Source organism: Brachionichthys hirsutus, chromosome 6 (genome assembly GCF_040956055.1).
Source record: "Brachionichthys hirsutus isolate HB-005 chromosome 6, CSIRO-AGI_Bhir_v1, whole genome shotgun sequence".
Taxonomy (NCBI): domain Eukaryota; kingdom Metazoa; phylum Chordata; class Actinopteri; order Lophiiformes; family Brachionichthyidae; genus Brachionichthys; species Brachionichthys hirsutus.
Window position 1 is genome coordinate 2,291,158 of NC_090902.1, and position 17,812 is coordinate 2,308,969.

The window sequence follows — 17,812 nt, forward strand, 5'->3', positions numbered from 1 at the left end:
CTGCGCTCCTCATAAAAGCTCCTTAATGCACCCCTTCTCCCCCCTCCAGTCTCATTTTATCTTCACCTCAGGGTGACACAGGCTGGAAGTTTATTTTAATATTCTTCCTTTAAAGAAAATCCCCTTTAATAAACAAGACATGAGAGTAAAAAGAATGAGGAGCTGGCAGTTCCTTAATTACTTATCGCCAGGCCTTAATCTTCTCCCAGTCGCATGGGAGGTGCGCAGACTCCCCCCCTTCACGCTCTCGCCTCCATCAGGAGAATTTTACATCGGGCTCTGCTTCTTTCTATTATTCGATTCACGAGATGAGCGGCGTAATCATACTGCCGGCTCCTTAATCACAACGCCGGGTCCTGCCAACAGTGAAACCTCTCTGCTCCTTCTAGAGGAAGGAACCCAGTGACTGATTGAGGCCACTGGTGGGGCTGCTCCCTGCAGGTTATCCTCCTGCATGCTCCTGTCAGCTCTCTCTCCATATGTATATAATCAGTGTGTTTTTGCATGCCGGTGGACTGCAGCAATTAGAAAAATGGATTTCCCTTCAGGGAAAGAAGGATTCCTAAAATACCGAATGGATTTGTCCCAGCGTCATGAGGAAAGTTGAAATGTGGAAGGATTTCAACTCGCTTAATAAACTAGAATGATTTTGCCTGTCTGCGAGTTTATCGAGTAAATCGTGTAATGGCTTCTCTGCTCAACATATGAATTTGTGTCAGCGTGCTAATATTTGCTAAAAGGAGGTACACCCCAAAATAGTGGGCAAATGTAATTTTGAAACAATTGAGCACCTCCACCAAACTCCTTTATAATGTGTCAAACATTTTCTATCAGATTTCGTAAAGTTCAAATGTCTGTGGGGTTTCCTCTCCGAACCATGCAAAAACAACAACTTTTGAAACAAACCCCAAATGGTCTCCTCTGAGCTCATTACCGCCTCCCCTCAGTTCTGACTGATTTCAACAGATGGCAGTTTTAGAGCTTCCTCTCATTAAGCCGGTGTTCAGCCATCCTTCGGAGAGTTCACCGATCCGGATGGCCGTAAATGGAAATAACAAAACTTTTTTAAAAAGGTCACTCGGTAAATCTTTGATGTCTGCATTCGGAGACCGCTGATTGGAGATGTTGAATTATCATGCAACTCATTTTTAAAAAATGTTTCAAACATTTGGCAGGTACAATTTTATGCACATTGAACATATGGCACCAGCCCAGGATAGTTGAAGGTGCCGACGGCGAACACCTTGTCACCTTTAATCGTCACCTTTAATCGTCCGATTTTCATGCCGAGTGGGCCGCGATGTTGCTGAGGACGAGGGACGCCTGTCATCCAGACACATCCGCCTGATCCCGACCCGATAGCGTACGGTTCAGCCGTGGCAGGAGCCGCCACCTCCCCTTACATTGCACAGCTATGGCTGTTAAAGGATTGGTTGCTTTTCCAGCGATAGCTCGTTCCGTTGTCAAGGAACATTAAGGGAGGAATGTAGACAGTGTGTGTCGTGGTAGTTCCACTTACCGGTACGTAAAATGTTCACTACAGAAGCGAAGAGTGTTGAAAACAAGGCAGTTTGGCAGGTCGATCCAAGGCCAGCCACACTCTTAAAAAATAAAGCAGCTGTGAAATGAGAGTGGCATTAATGGCTTCAGTCAAAATCATTTCATTAAACGCTTAAAATTAAAATGTTTATGTCCCCAAAGTCTTCAAAATGTATCTTTGAAGCTTCTTGCCTTGACCCGTTGGATCCTGTATTATTTAATGCAGGATCCAACACCACTCGGATTAAATTTGCACTGCGCCACCAATCTACTCTCCTCTAATCTGTAAAATAAATTCTATATTGCTCAATGATAATCCAATCATGGCCGTTTTGGATTTCCTGGGAGCAGTCCTGTCCATCAGGACTCAACTCTCAAACCAAACTGCTGCCTGATTCCTCCAAGGTCACAGAAAGACATGTCAGACTAAGCAGTGGAACAGGCAGCAACATGCTCTGCTTAAACCTCTCTTATTTCCACTGAAGCACTCAGTGTAAACCCCTAAAAGGTGGCGTATCACAAATCACAGGAGGTCCCAGCTTTGGATTTCTCTCTCCGCTAGAGCGGGAGGCATGTTTTACACCCAGGCCGTGGCGCACCGAGCCGTTGGCCAGCTAGCTGTCATTAGGAGAATTTGCTTCTCGCTACCACGCAGAGGACCAGATGTGATGCATGTCTCTTGGGTTGCCAAAGAGAGAGAGATGCATCATGCACTGGCGGGGGGGACCTCCTAGGGAGCAGCTCCATCACTGCCAAGAGGAAACGAAGCACAGCACTCTCCAGCTTGACGGCTCTCAGCCAAAAAGCCAGCTGTTAAGAGAGTGCATAGAGAAGTCCTCTGGATTCTAAGCCGACGGGGACTCCAATCTGCAGAGCTCTCGTGAGAGGAGCGAGTGTGCCGAGCGTTTCGTTAAAGAGCGATCAGCTAATGCGGCACATGTAAGGTAAGCGAGTAAACTTTATTTATATGACTGCTGATCCAGAGGTTATAAAGTGTTTTACATCAATGTCGTGTGGAGCAAATACACAGCAAAGAACACCTGCATGAAAATAAAAATACATACAAGCTTTGATGGATGCAGGCCCATCAACAAGTTACTCGGCCCTCTCGCTCCAGTACGACTTTGACTGCTACTTAGCACGGTCCAAGGCGCACGCTTGACTTCCGCAATACGTCATAACCTGTCAGGCTATAAGGGGATGCTGTGTGTAAATTACGGTCACAAGTTTCAAATGTCATTGTGAGATCTAAGCGGTCGCCCCCCGAGGCTAATAAGCTCTCGCTGCAGGCTGCCGTTCACAATCTACCTGACAGCGAAAGCAGGCAGTACAATCCAGAATATGGATGCCACCTCAACATTACAGAAGCTAGCCTGACACTGTAATGGCTTTAATTATGACAGCATGTCATAAGTTGGTGTCAGTCGCTTTTACCTGCTCTCTGTCTGCCCTCTGGGATTCTGCCTGTTCTGCTGTTTGTCAAAGCAAGTCAAACGACCTCTATTTCATTCTTTAACGCCGAATGGCTCGCAAGCACATCTCTACGCCGCTAACCTTTAAATGCACGACACTCGCTTAAAAGCCGTGCATAACTTTGTGTATGACATGAACATCTTACTGAAATGCCGTCATCTTTTTTTCTTTTTTCTTTTTTTGCAGACCCTTTGATCGTCAGACATTTCCATTGATCCCTCTCAGATCCATTGCGGACTTGTCCTGACATGCTTGCATTTACCCGACCGCAATTTTGTAATGGAGTAAATATATTTAGTTCTCCAACACCCACTCATATACACAAACGTTTCTACGGAACTGTACGTACATGCAGATGCAACGCACATGAACTGCAAACATATGTATCTGCATACGGCCAGAACGTAAGCGAGTGCACCGAAACTCCCACACATAGTTAGAGACCCACCTTTACAGCTCGTCAAAATTGAAATGATCTCACGCACACATTCCCTTTTTCTCGAGCCACTCACAGGCTTACATTTCAAATAACACAATCAAATATTGTGGGAGTTAACCTAATCAAATCAAATACGTCAATGACATTTGTCTTATCGACAAGGTTTTCATCTCCGATGATGCTAACGATCGAAGCGATAGTTGTTTCAATGGCAAAAGAATATGAGCATATTATATATGACAATAATATTATTTTTATATGTCAAGGGAAGAAAAATAGCGCATACAGCACAATTATAAAAATGTTGCTCCTTACAGGAAATGCTGCACACATCTGAGTTCGAAGGAATTAAAATTCAATGGAGCGAGACACCTTATATTTCCCAGAATAAGATAAAGCCTGGAAATACTGCAGCATTTTTCCAATAGCCTGCCTGATTGCGAAACCCACCGCTATTCCCTCTCCTGGGATTTCAAAGTTTTTGCTGGGAATATATTGCAGAAAGAAATACCTTTCATGGGGCTGCACGTTCATTACTTATTATTGGCAAGTTCTTCAGGTCTGCCTGGACGAGGAAATCATCTGAGGGTCACGGTAATTTTATTCAGCTGTGTTGGACTGGTGTGAAGGAATTCGACTGAACTTTGAGAATCCACGGTGCAATGTTGCACATGCTATATGCGTGCTCATTACCGGTAACCACACAGGACACCGGAAGAAGGATGGCAGGTGAAGCATCTGTCAAACATTTATTATATACACAATCTACATAGACAATGAGCCCAATTACTTCCAGCCGGTTACTAAAGCAGGTGATTTTAATTATCAACACCTCCTCCAATTTGAGAGAAGGACCTCATTAGTGAGATCAGCTGCTGGAGATGGTTGGAAAGAAAACCTGCAGCCTCTCGGCCCTCCACCGGACAGGTTTGACACCCTAAAATGGTGTAAATCAAACTAGGAGGGGAATGAGCTGCTTGGCGGAGGTCTGCTCTCTCTAGTTAAGTTTCTAGTTAATTTTGTTCTTGACACGTACAGAGATGTCAAAGGCCGGCGCTCTACAAAACGAAGTGAAGTAGTTCGTCATGTTCTTCAACAACAGAGCAAACAGCAGAAAATGAAACGCTCCTCTCCCGCTATGAAGCAGGAAGCTGTCGTCTCTGTTGCTTCTGAATCATTTCTTGGCATGTCCACGGGGAGCTACTAAAGACTTGTTGCTCTGCTTGCCCCATTCATTTACATTTTTCTGCTGCAGAACGGAATTTAATTATCAGTCAGAGAGCCCACTTACAGTGATAATGAAAGAGAGGCCAAGAAACAAGAAGAACTCCCCATTAAAGCCCATATGCAACAAACGCAAATGATGCACTTCATCTATTCATTTATTCTCCATATGTTCTGCTGAAAGAGAGCTGAAACCTCCCGCAGCTGCATATCACATTTCACATGAGCACTAGGAGCCTTAATTGGTAACTGTTGACCAAAGATGTGGATTAAAGGCTGCGCATAAAGACGTTTCGTGCAAATTAAAGTTATAATTCAAAATCTCAACCGTCAAGCATCTTGTTGAAAAGATTAAACAGCCCTCAAGGCCCAGATATCATTCCACAAAACTACTTTCCAGGACAGCAACGCGGCAGAATGATAATGAGTGCGTAAGATAAAAAGATTTTTATGCATTTTGTAGAATTCTAAAGGAATTACCTTAAACATGGCCAGATTTGGCGCCGCGGTGGCGTAGCGGGTGGCGCTGTGTCGCCGCACAGTAAGGTAATGGGTTCCTGGCCTGTGCAGACTTGGTATGTTCTCCACGTGTCTTCTCCGGGTTCTCCAGTTTCCTCCCACCTCCAAAAACATGCAATTTATGTGAATTGGTCAAACCGAAATCGAGTGTGAGTTACAGCACAATGCAGGCAATTTCAGGCAACAAAGCCAAAAATTGAACTAATGTGTGTTTCTACAGTGGCAGCATCATCATCACGTGCTTTTCTTGCAGTTACTCTTTGCAGACACTTCATTGTGGTTCAGGGCTGTAAACAGGCATTAGCACTTGGCAGAAAGAACAAATAGATATTTCATTTCTGTGCAAGAATAATAGCGAGTAACAAAAATGCAATCAGGGATAAAGAAAGCAACAAAGGTTCTGTTATTATTTTCACTTATTTCTAAATCTATTCCAACCACTTGGTTCTCCTTGATTGGTTTATTGATTGAGTCACTTATAGCCATCATCGGCTTTCTGTTTCACAAAAAGGCTTTTCCAAGAGTTATTTCCAGCTTGTAAGGAATATTAAAAGCGGATATTGATATAGCACAAAAGTTTGGTTATATTAATATTTCTTTTAACAAACCTTTATTGATTTTGGACGTCCTCTTAATCAGAAAGCCGTATAGGAAATCTGGCACCATGCTGGGACTTTATTTTAAAAAAAACCCATCTTGGCAGTTTTCTCTTTTTCTTTGACATTTATCTTCACTTGCCCACTTCATTAAACTGAGATGAGGTGTATAACCTTTGGTTGAAATGGCCCCACTCAGCCTTGAATGTAAAGCAGGACCTGCTCCCTCGACGCCTTACAGTGTACTGAGGTGTGAGGTTTAGCTGCCATGCTGACTTTCCCTATTTCCTCAGCCAATTTAATTCACCATGTCGGGGGGGATTTACATGAAAATAATGAATGACTGGAATGGCAAGCTTTGATTGGCCGAAAACTCTCTCACGAGAATGACGGGCAAAAAAATACTTGCAGCTTCTTGCAGCATAAACATAAATCTCGTAGCTACTGCATACCAAGCTGCAGTTTTCAATGATAATGAAAGCTTTGCTAACTTTTGAACTTCTTCCTGAGTCCGCAGTGTCTTCATCCTGCAGACGGAGGATCACACGTATCCTCAGGTCGTTCACGGCCGGCACCGAATTATTATTTTGAACGCATCAGAATAGAAAAGCATTTCATCGCAGCTCCGCAATTAATCCGCCCGGCTGGGTATTTAATGCATACTCCCTCCTTAATGTGAAGCCGGCGCAGCACTTGGCCTCCGCGTTCCTATTATTGCCGACTTCATTAGCGGTTTCAGGGTTATGATGAAGAAACTTAAGATGCTCGCTCAATCTTCGGGAGAGATCACAGCCTCTGTAAAACAAAATGGGGGGGGGGGGGGGGGACATGGGAATTTTCCCAATAAATTAGATTCTAATCACACCAATAACACACACACACTGTTCAACAGACATCAGCTTGAAATCCAGCTGCACAGATCTCTTCGATCCAATTCATTCCAGCTGGATTCCAATTGGAATCCAGTCCAACTCTGGAGCTCTTTTGACAGAGTAGAGGACTGATACATCTCTGCGGCTCCATCTATCCTCCAAGCACATTCAATTAAGAAATCTATTTATCTTCGCATTAAAGTGTAATGATACTGTGATATTCATGAAACCTCCTTTATAAATAGGTTTCTCCTTTCCCAGCATAAATACATAATTTATTTTAAATATATATGTTGGCGTCTTCGTGCCATTTTTTTGTTTCCGTGCTGGCTGTGAAGGGATGAGCTGCACAGACACGCTCTATCCTGCCGACATGATACGGAGGGTGGGATCCTAACTTTTCAATTTAATACGGATTCAATTCCTGTGCAAGGTTGGCTGAAGACTATCCCAGCTGACCCCGGTGGGAACGCATATTGGTGGAACCGACAGAACCAAGATGGAACACAATGGGAAGAACTTTTGGAAAGAAGATTGCACCTCATTTCGAAGCCTTGATGAATCAAAGAGATGCTTATCCCACTTTCAAGGTAAGTCGTGAGCATTGTGGACTTGTTTGACTTCTGGGTGCGACCACGCCCGAGGCCTGACCACACAGAGGATGGCGCCGGCTGTAGTCGTCCCTTCCATCAGGTTCATCGGTCGCAAAAAAGTCAGTCAGCTTTCAGCAGCCCGGGCATTCATCATCAGGTGTCAGTCTGCGCTTTCATCATGCATTTTATCACGGACTGAGCTGACAATGATGCAGTAGTCGTGAAAAATGTCGATTTGACAGACGAAGAGATTGATGTTCGCCTGCAGCATCTCTGACGGATTATTTTGATTTCATGCCTGTGAAATGAAAGTTAACCACATATGCACTGTTGAGTGAAAAGCTTCATTTGTAGACCAACCTTATAATACCCGGATTAAAATGATACCCCGCCTCTTCATCACTGCAGCAGCCTTAATGGTGAAGGATCTCCGCATCCTGAACACCCTCCCAGAGTTGTCTCAGCTGCCAGAGGAACATTACTACAGCAGGGCAGACATCCCAAAGTCTCAGAGCCTCTTTGTTCCTTCATTTCCTTTTACCTTTCCTTCCCTTCAGTCCCATTTGTCTCCCAATCCGGATATGTATCCCGATGATTGCGAGCTCATCATCCTGAATTAGTGACGTTAATGTGACTAACGTTTTGTTTTCATGCAGCATGACTACGAGTAGCATCAGCTGCAGTCAGTGTCAGCGGCTGCTTTGATCAATACTGATTGATCATTTAAGTAGCATTTGGATTTCAAGCTAGCAAAATGAGACCGTTTGTCTTAAAAAGACCTGCAGAAATTTGAGAAAATATTCAAACCCAAGTAATTAATTGAATAATAGGAACAGTAAACTGTATTTTTGGTTGATAATTATTGACCAGGAGTTGTTCATTGCAGCCCTGATGCTGATAGTTCCACAGAACGGATCAGCTCATTTTTAACTCCAGTCTCCTGCCCTCCCAGAGTATTCCGACCCAGATTCTACTCTACTTTTCTCTCATTATCCCATTTCCTATTCCTCCTCTTTTCTGCTCTAATTAGCATTGCTGTCATCCAGACTCATCCCTCTTAACTGCTGCGCTGCATGAGCAAGTTGGCCGACGGGAGACCCGATATCAGATTCTAACCGGTAAGTTTCCGGTTTGTTAGGTCCAATGATGATAAACGTTTGCTCATCCTTCCAATAAAGATCGACTCGACTGCTACTTTTTTTTTATTAACTCACTGTAGCTGGTTTCAATAATTGCTTTTTATTTGGTTTTCTGTGAAAAGTCATTAAAAGAAAGAAGGAAAACTAATTATTAATCCAGCCTTTCTTTACGACTTTGCGCAACTTACTAGTGACGGCACAGCCTTCAGTTCATTTAACATGCATGGTTCCCTAACGAAATAAATGAAAGCCCGCTTTGTTAAAAGCTGGCCCATGTGGTAATCAGTGCTTAATTACAAAATAATCATCAACCGCAATGTGTGACGCCTCCTTTTCCTAAAGAGTGGTTGCCTGGGTACTTCTCCCCATCTTGGTTTTCCCCAAGCAAATTGGATTTTATTATTATTTTTTTTTTAGCATTTTGCTAATTTAGCTGGAGCCTGGGGATCCAAAAGCCACAGTAAATGTGCTTTAATATCTGAAGCCTGTGGAGATGCAAACCTGCAACGCAGTTTAAAAGGCTATCGAAGAAAGATGAGACGAAGCGAAATAAGAGATGATCACGCTACCCTGAACCCGCTGGTGCGCTCTTTTGTCTCGTCTCTGTGAGCATCTGGCAGTGCTATAAGCTTTCCTGGTCTCTCCTTCAATTTGTCTTTCCGTTCCCTCACTCAGTTTATATTTGGCTCTGGCAAAAGGGAAGCTGGCAGACAAATCCAGTCGAGCAGAACGCCGTGCTCGGATGTAAGCTTTGAATAGGAGTGACAGAGATATTGTCTTTTGTTTTCTGCTTCTCTGGTCAGTTTTTGCATGTAGCATCGGTGAGAACGCAGCGGCGGGTTAATGGGGAGCGGATGTGTAATTTGTGCGGGAGTGAAATAAAGCAGGCACGGACAAGAATACCTCTAAAAGTGAATATATTGAAAATTCATGCAGCGATGCAAGACTGCAGACTTCTTTCTTTTCCTTTTACATATTCAGAGCATGTCACCGGTTAGTTTCCGGGTGCCCTGCCCCTTGAATTCACTCAGTCTGATGGAAGTGGTACAGATGATTACTGACACATGACTCATCTGTATGTCAAGGAGGCATATCATCAACCGGGGAGCGGGAGGGGGGCGCCTGCTGGCCGGATATTGGATCGCGTTGAGGTTGGAGTCCTCATCACAAACTTGATAGGACTCTGTCAGGTAACCAGAGCTGTAATTTTGCACTCCAGTGATTTGAGAAAAAGAACTTTGATATATATGTTTCAAAGCTGAAGCAGACAGCTTATCTGATCAACAGGCACTTCCCATGATGAATCACATACAAGGAAAGGTCAGAATAACGGGGCCGCCCCAAATGTCAACATCCAATCTCCCCAGAGTGACGAATGGGATTCCCATTCCGGAGTGTCTTAATTTCCTTGCAAGTTATCTGCCCTGGATGAGCTGGATTAATTGTAGTAATTACCTTGAGGAGGAGGTAAGGCTTTCATCAAGGGCTCGTTGTTTGCTTGTTAGTTAGCATGACGCTGCTTTCAATGCTGAGCCAAACAAGTCGCAGCACAACAGTATTTTAAAGCTAATTCGAAAGTACTTCTCTTAACTCCCACAGCACACTCCAAATATATCAGATGCCAATGCCAAAATCATGGAGCTTCTTATGGATTGCCATTCCACACAATCGCTGCATCTTTGCAAGTTCAATATCGGAATCTTAATATGTTAAAAGTCTTTATATATTCATTTTTAACATCCAAATGTTAATTTCCTCAACTTCTCAGGATCATTATCAATGGGATTATCAACGATCCGATCAACCTGCCCAGGTTTTCCTCCTTCTTTGTTTCCTCACTGGTGTATTGTCACCAACTTTAAATATGTATATCATCATCTACTTGATCTTCTTATGCAGAGTCTGTGCATTTGAAGTCAATTTGTATTGCACCGTCTTATTTCATAAATTTTTCGTGAGTGCCAGTAAATTATCGGGTCATCATGCTGACCCAATAATTCCATATTTTTGGTGGTATAACAGCAACCCTTCATTTACTGTGTTCAAACATGAGGATTAATCCAATCAGATGAGTAAAGCTACAACCAAGCAAAAATAATGTGGCTGTTACCTTAGCGTAAGAAATAGTTAACCCTTCTGAATTTTCCCAGTTTACCTTTTTTTAAAAAACGGAGGACCAATGGCAAGGAAGAAAAAAAGATAAGACAACAGTTTATATATATATATATATATATATACCTAACATCCTGGAGGACAAGGTGACCAACAGGGCCCGAGATAAGAGGTTAGCAGTCAGTGCAGGAAGATGAGGTGGTGATGGTTCTAGAAAATGTGTGGCTCTGTGATAAGAATATTCCAATATTAAATGGAATTTATGGATGAGAAAAATAAATGAATTGAGGTTTGTTTAAACTGTGGAACCGTTTTGCTCAGTGGAGCTGTGTATACCATATCCTATTATACCAACATTTACATCCAATTTCTGCACGTTCTTGGTATTTAATTGCTTTATTAATATTTTTGCAGCAATTAAATAAACCAGAAATAGGACAGTTATAGCAAATCTAAGGCTCCAATAATGAAGGATATGATGAAAATGAAGTTATTTATCACGGCTTGCTTTTATTGTTGGCGTATTTATGTAAATTACTCAGACGTGAGATGAAATAAAGGGTTATTTCTTCTTCTTCTTTTTTTTTAAAGAAGTGACAGATTGGGATACAGAGCATTTGATACGATGCTTCTTATTCTTAACAGCGGAATCTCGACCGAGGCCAATATCTGTGGATGTATTTCAGAAAGTTTCAGAGCAACTGTCAAAGTCTAGCTGAGCTTGGCTGAACCATCAGCTTGTTGTCTTGTCAACCCGCTGCTTATTTTTCGACTGTGTTGTAGCCGTTTCTCGGCGCACAACAGGATGGATGCCGGATAGCAACGAGGCAGCATCGCTCTCTCCATCTCCATCTGCTTTGCCAGTGACACACATAAGTGAATGAAGAGCTGGAGGTGTGTTTATCTGACATGCTCTTTCACACGAGTCTCACAAATGCCAGCGATGCAAAACCTTTCTACAGGGATGTTTTGTTGCGCGTCAAGGTTTCTAATCCCTGCTTCGGTATTTTTAACGATTGACTCTTAAAACACACAAAGAAGAAGGACGGAATTTAGGAAAACTGGATTTCCAGTGTGAAAAACAACACCTGACATGCTTGAACATATATCCCAGAGGGCACATAAAGGTCATCATTTAATCTAATGACAGTCTTTCTTTTTCCTCCCATCGTAAGATGGGCGATTCCTCACCGGCGACGCCGCTGCTTCTCAAAATGTTGGCTCTTACGAACACTTCTGCTTTCTTTCGCTTCAAAATAATATCTGCAATAAAGACAAGAAGCTAAACTTCACGCTTTCTGCTTCTGTCACCTTCGCCTTTAAGAACAGCGCGTTGGTAGCTGCACCCTTGAACACCTTCCATGAGTAAAACAGCTTCACATGCAACAGATTGGACGTTTTTGCCAGCTGAGTTACATCCAAATGTGCATTCCGAGTGCGAGTCACAACCTTCCACCGACATTACAAACAGGCCTCTGTCTCTGTGCTCGCAGGACTATTCTGCCATTTGAGTTCGCCTACATCTCAGCGGAGACTCACGTTAACACATTCCAGCAAGCTTTCTGCACTATAGGAGCAGGCAAAATCACACACTGCCAAAACCGGCAAGGATATGCTGCGCCCTTAAGGATTTATGCGCCGGTCTCTTTGAAGTATTGCTGCGGTCTGTGTAATTGTCTGGCCTTTGTGGACTAATTGCTTGTCTGCTGCACAGTGACATTCGGCAATTGCTGAAAGGATTCGCTCTAAAAAATAAGGGGGTTGCTGTCTCCGGGAGCTGTTGGTTAAAGTAGACACATCATGAGCCTCTGTTTCCTCAACATGCATGAGAAAGGTCAAGAGCGCAGCCCTAAAAACAGTGTTGCTATACAAAAGAAAGCACAGCAGCACAAGACAGATAGCATGGCTGTCTGATTCACAGCGAGTAATACCGCCAGAACGCTGCTTCTAGTAGCGTTAGAAGTCTTCTGAGCAGTAAAACTACGGCGTCTTCTCATGTATGGTGATGGAATTGGCATCTTCGTCCCCCTCCAAATATGTATGGGTGATCTCAAGCATCTAGATTCACTACCAAACATAAAATGTCATCCATTTACTGATTATTAACATAATTATATACGAGACAAAATGACATTTAAGACGTTGGATGGAGCTGAATCGCTCCACACTGACTTAAACTGGATATTTGAGCGTAGGGAAACACAAGATATCGGCAGGTTTGACGCCTCTGACTTGGACAAAAAATAAAATAATAGTACAGGCGTTCATACTGGCGGACGAGAACCCTCGGCACCAGCAAAGAAAGAATTTTGAATCCGGAGAACATTTCAAAGGGAACTCAGCAAGACTCTGCGAACACAGGATCTGCTGATCCTGCAAGCACTGGCGTCGCAGGGGAAATCCTACACGCCGTGCATTGCATCCACAGCACAGGGACACAGCTGCACATCGTGTTGACTTCCATTCCACGCCTGTTCAACGCCCTGTCAGCACACAGATAAGCAAGATGCTCCGAGTGCGATGTTCTCGTCAGCATAGACGGTCCCCTGGGAATCCTTTTCCATTGATTTAACCACCTCTGCAACATACTCAGTGCACTGAATGGAACATTTCTGCACTTATAATTGTGGAATATACCTGTGCAAATGAAATGAAACAGAATGAACAAACCAACAAGGGCCCCCCCCCCCCCTCACTGCCGCCGTCAGGCCAGGACGAGCTAAATGTAAAAGGCGTGAACTCGATTGGACCCAACACCAGCCGACATGCCACTGTTCTATCTCTCAGAAGCCGCCTGTCGACTCAACAGAGTGTGACTTTCCTGATAAGGTCGCCATGACATTTTCCAGATGGCGGCTGAAAATTGTTGGAAACAAAAGGCTGGTTAAATGGATTCCATCCTTCCCATCCTTGCAGGCTTGATACATTCCTATCGACAGGATAATTCCCAGAAGGAATGGGATGTGCCGGGGGAGGAGACTAATGGAACAAACAGAGCTCTGTTCCCCAGACGCCTCGTCGGAGTCCAGACCCTCCTGCTCATGGGCGGCAGCGGCGTCAAGCTCCTGCTGACTGTCTATCTTTGGCATCGCATGGCTCGCTCGCCCGCCTCGGGGCTGCGTTGAAAAGGTCAAATCCACATCAGATTTGTCTTCATGAGGGCTTTAAAAATGCAACATTATTCTCCTCACTCCATCCGTGTATGAAAGAGAACGAAAGCTGAGATTGGACCTGCCGTGGCAACACAGCAATATGAATAACTCAAGCAGAGGATTAGACGTGGGATCTCATAACGGCCTTTTCATATCATTTAGACTCAAGCACATAGACACAGGCGGTGGGTGAAACGGCCACCTGAGGCAACGGGTTGGATTCTGTGGATCTCACCTCTGCTGAGATGCAACGCTGACAACACAATTCTCTACATCCCTCTTTTCCACGTCTCCTCGTAGATGTATGATGCCCTCAATTCAACGTCACACAAGATATGAAGACCAGATGGTGCTGATAAAGAATAAAAAAAATAAAAAAACAGAATTGGGTATTTTTCTTTAGCATGTGTAGCATGTGATTCAGAATAGAAATAGATAATGTAGTTCCACTAAGTAAGTTCCATGTAGTTTAAGGTCAGTTGATAATAAATTATATAAATCCTAACCATACTTGAATAAGAGCTTCATCAATAGTTAATAAGCAAACATTCCATTGAGCAGAAATGTAGTAACTAAATCTGCATTCCTTCATCCTCTAACTCCCAGTGTGGCTTTTTCGGAGAGGCTAAGATAACTCAACGGTAAACATGCAAGTCCTGCGCCTAAAATCAGTCCTTTCGGGTTGAAATCCGTCCCGCGGGCCTTTACTACACCGCTCCGTGTCCCCATTTAACGTCTCAGTCTTTTACTATTCTCTCAAAAGCAGAAGGAGTGCCACCAGATCTGAAACAGAACAAAATATTTCGATATAACCTAATTAAATCTCCGAAGCAGTACACTCAACCCTAAAAAGAAGAGCCTCTGGATTCTTAAAATATCCGTGTGCATGTGTTCCTTCCTTCAGCAAATGGTGATGCACTTTCTGCTTTTGACATGGCACAGAGATGTGGCGATGGGAGACACAATGCACAGCTGAGGTTTCACACTTATATTGTAGACCTTGGAACATTGCATGGCTCATCGGCATGTCGATTTAATTACTACTTCGAGCTTACATCGGTCCATTTTTCGCCCATCTTCATCTCTGCTTTTGTTTCGCTGTAATATTTCAGCCTCATTTTCATCCTCCATGAACCTCCAATTGTCTTCTCGTTTCCCAGACTGATTGTCGCGTTCATTCATGAGCTTCACTTTTCTTTGTGTCATTTATGAAACTCCTCCCAGTCTAGACCACCTCATAAAACAACCCAGGATGACAAAAGCACAATCAAGACCAAGGCTAGTAAAAAAAACAAAAAAGACATAAAAATCCCCACCCTTAAAGCACAGAGTTTAGATTCAGTGAAAAAAGGAAAAAATATCAACTTTGTGGTCGCGGTTGGTTTTTAATTTGCAGAATGTCTGTGATTCTAATTAAGAGTCTTTTTGACTAATAACTTTTTACATGAGCAATGTCTTTTGGGCTATTCCTTTTGCATTTATTAATTTAAACTATTTCTTCCCCACACGTGAGGATGCACCAGAATATGTGCAAGCATTCACGTGCCATGTTTTATTTTATTTTTTTAACCACCCTTCCACAATTCATTCCGTCTTGAAGCAACGTGTCTGTGTGAAAGGATGGAAAACCTACCAGGAGATCATCTCTCAACACAGCGGCGCCGATGAGGATGTCTTTGTGGACGAGACAGCGCCGTCCTGCAGGACGCCGCGATGTGCAGAAACACCAAGGCTCTGAGGAGTGGGTAATCACAATCAATAACTTTCCCTGAGTGAGAAACGCGCAGAGAGACAGACACAAATATAGAACCGGAGAATGGAGAGAATAATAATTACAGGGAGGATGGAGGGTGTTTGCATGTGGTCGAATACATTTTCTGCTTTTATACAGCATAAATCAACGTTTTTATGGGCTACAGATAATGGCGTCGCATAAAGTTCATTCTGTTGCAAAACAACAAGGATTCCGAACGCAACAATCATCTATTTTCTTTTTTAATGGTTCAGTAATCTCCCAGAAGCCACACAGACCGGAGTTTTTACAGTCTTTTTTAAGCAAGTAATAAATAGTTTCATTATCTTTGAACTTCCCGACAATTTTTAGAAATAATACATTTATTTGACGCAGATTGCTGTCAGCCTTGCAAATCACAAATCCTTGCTCTTTCTCAAATGAACCGAACTTCATTTGTCATTCTTATCTTTTTCACAATCGGTGAACTTTGTCACACTTCCTGGAATCGTCTTTTTTTTTTTTTACTGAACTCATTTGTAAGTTGAATTCTGCAGGTTTACACAGAAATATAGCAGCGATCCAGTCATTTGTATTTGACTATTATCACAACTGTGAACCTCTCACCTTGGCAGCATCAGGTCGATGTGCTCCCCATTGAGCGATGCACGCCTTAATCCTGGCGGTTGTCAGAGAATCCGTCGGCTCGCCGGGTGGGGGCGGGGGGGGCGGATCAGGAAACCCAAACCTGGGAGCATCAAAGCAGCTCGGAAAGCAGGAGGAGATGTAGCGGAGAGGAAGGAGGCCAAGTGAGGACTAGAAACTCCTCCCAAACACCGGGAGGAAAATCTTCCACACAATCTGATTTCCCTCGGTAACGACAGGACGCCCTTGAGGTTTAAAGATAATGTGCTGTAATTAGAAAGTCACAGGTTAAATCCCATCAGCGGCCAACACATCCACTCACAGTCATTTGTCCCATTTAAATGTCTCCACTGCTCGTCTGCTGGGTTTGTCGTTTAAAAAGAGCCAATCACACCGTGACTAAGCACCTCAACAGAGTTCCACTGCGTTATGACGGAAGCTCTCTAACCCCGAGCTCTAATATCTGATTTGAAGACACATTTCAATACTAAAATAATCGCCGTTTGTTCGATCGCCTCTGACTGACCTGGCAAATAGTCTCGTTAAAGCAGGTTGTGGCAGTCAATCAAACGCAGTGAAATCGGTCTGTGGTGGATAAATCAATAAAGGTCCAGCAGCAGCATTTCAATGACAGCGGTGGTCCAACGTCTTTGTGATTGGTCCGTTGTCCCCACGTCCCGTCATTAGCCACTTGCATCAAGGTAAAGCAATGAACGTGTGAAACAGGATCAACAGTTGACTGTCACTCCTATTCCGCACTGGGCCAGTGTCCAGTCTGGTTATGAGGAGTAGATGTTAATTGTTTGGTTCATGCATTTATTTATTTTTCTTGTCACTTATGTTTAATTTCAGCAGAAGGTTCAACTAGTTTTATTTTATAGGGACGTTTCGCCAATGATGGCCATCCATTGTCTTGCAGTTGAGACGATCGTCTCATCTACAGCCGCCTTTCCACCTTGCGGGTCACGGGTCCAGCTGCATTAATTGTTCACTTGCTTAATTTTAATGGTTGCAAATTAATATTAAGCAGAAGTTTACTGATTCGTCAAAGCTACTCAAGTGAGAAAATACAGAAATGACTCTTTTTAACGCAATTTTAAATGACACAAATTTCCAAGTCTCTTATTCTGTGCATGAAGCACGAGCTTTCTTCCGCTGCTTCCCGGCCTTGATGACCCATTTGCTCTGCCATGTGGGCCTGGAAACAATATGTCTCTGAGCGCCCGATCGCTGCCTTTGATTTCATGCCGGGTTCCGGCTGTCTGCGCTGTCAGTGTTACTGTATGACACGGTGCCACTCGACTCATTCTGCCTGTCTGTATTCACCACACCAGACTAGCAGCAGCATGTCTAGCCGAAACCTTCGTTTCTGTATCGAGATCTGAACCGAGTCCCGTAATAAAGCTGATTAATATGCATGAGCGCTCAATAGGACTCATTTAACAGGTTAATTGTAGGAGAGATGAAAGGCTTTTCCGACAACATTTGAACGTGAGAGCGACTTGAAAGAGATGCCGTGTGCAGCGCAGACTTCAGATGGTTACGCAATCGTGTAACTGTCTACCCCCACAGGGTGACGGCGCCTCAGGAAGTCTATGACCCGGAGAATTTATAGCTGCCGTTCCATCTCGGGTTAGAACAAGACGGCTCCTACACACATTTCAAAAAGAACATCCGCATATTATTTGCAGTATTTTGTATTCGCATTACGATATACACCAATATGTACAAGAACACAACACATCTTGCATCTCAATCCAATTTGTTTTCATTCCGG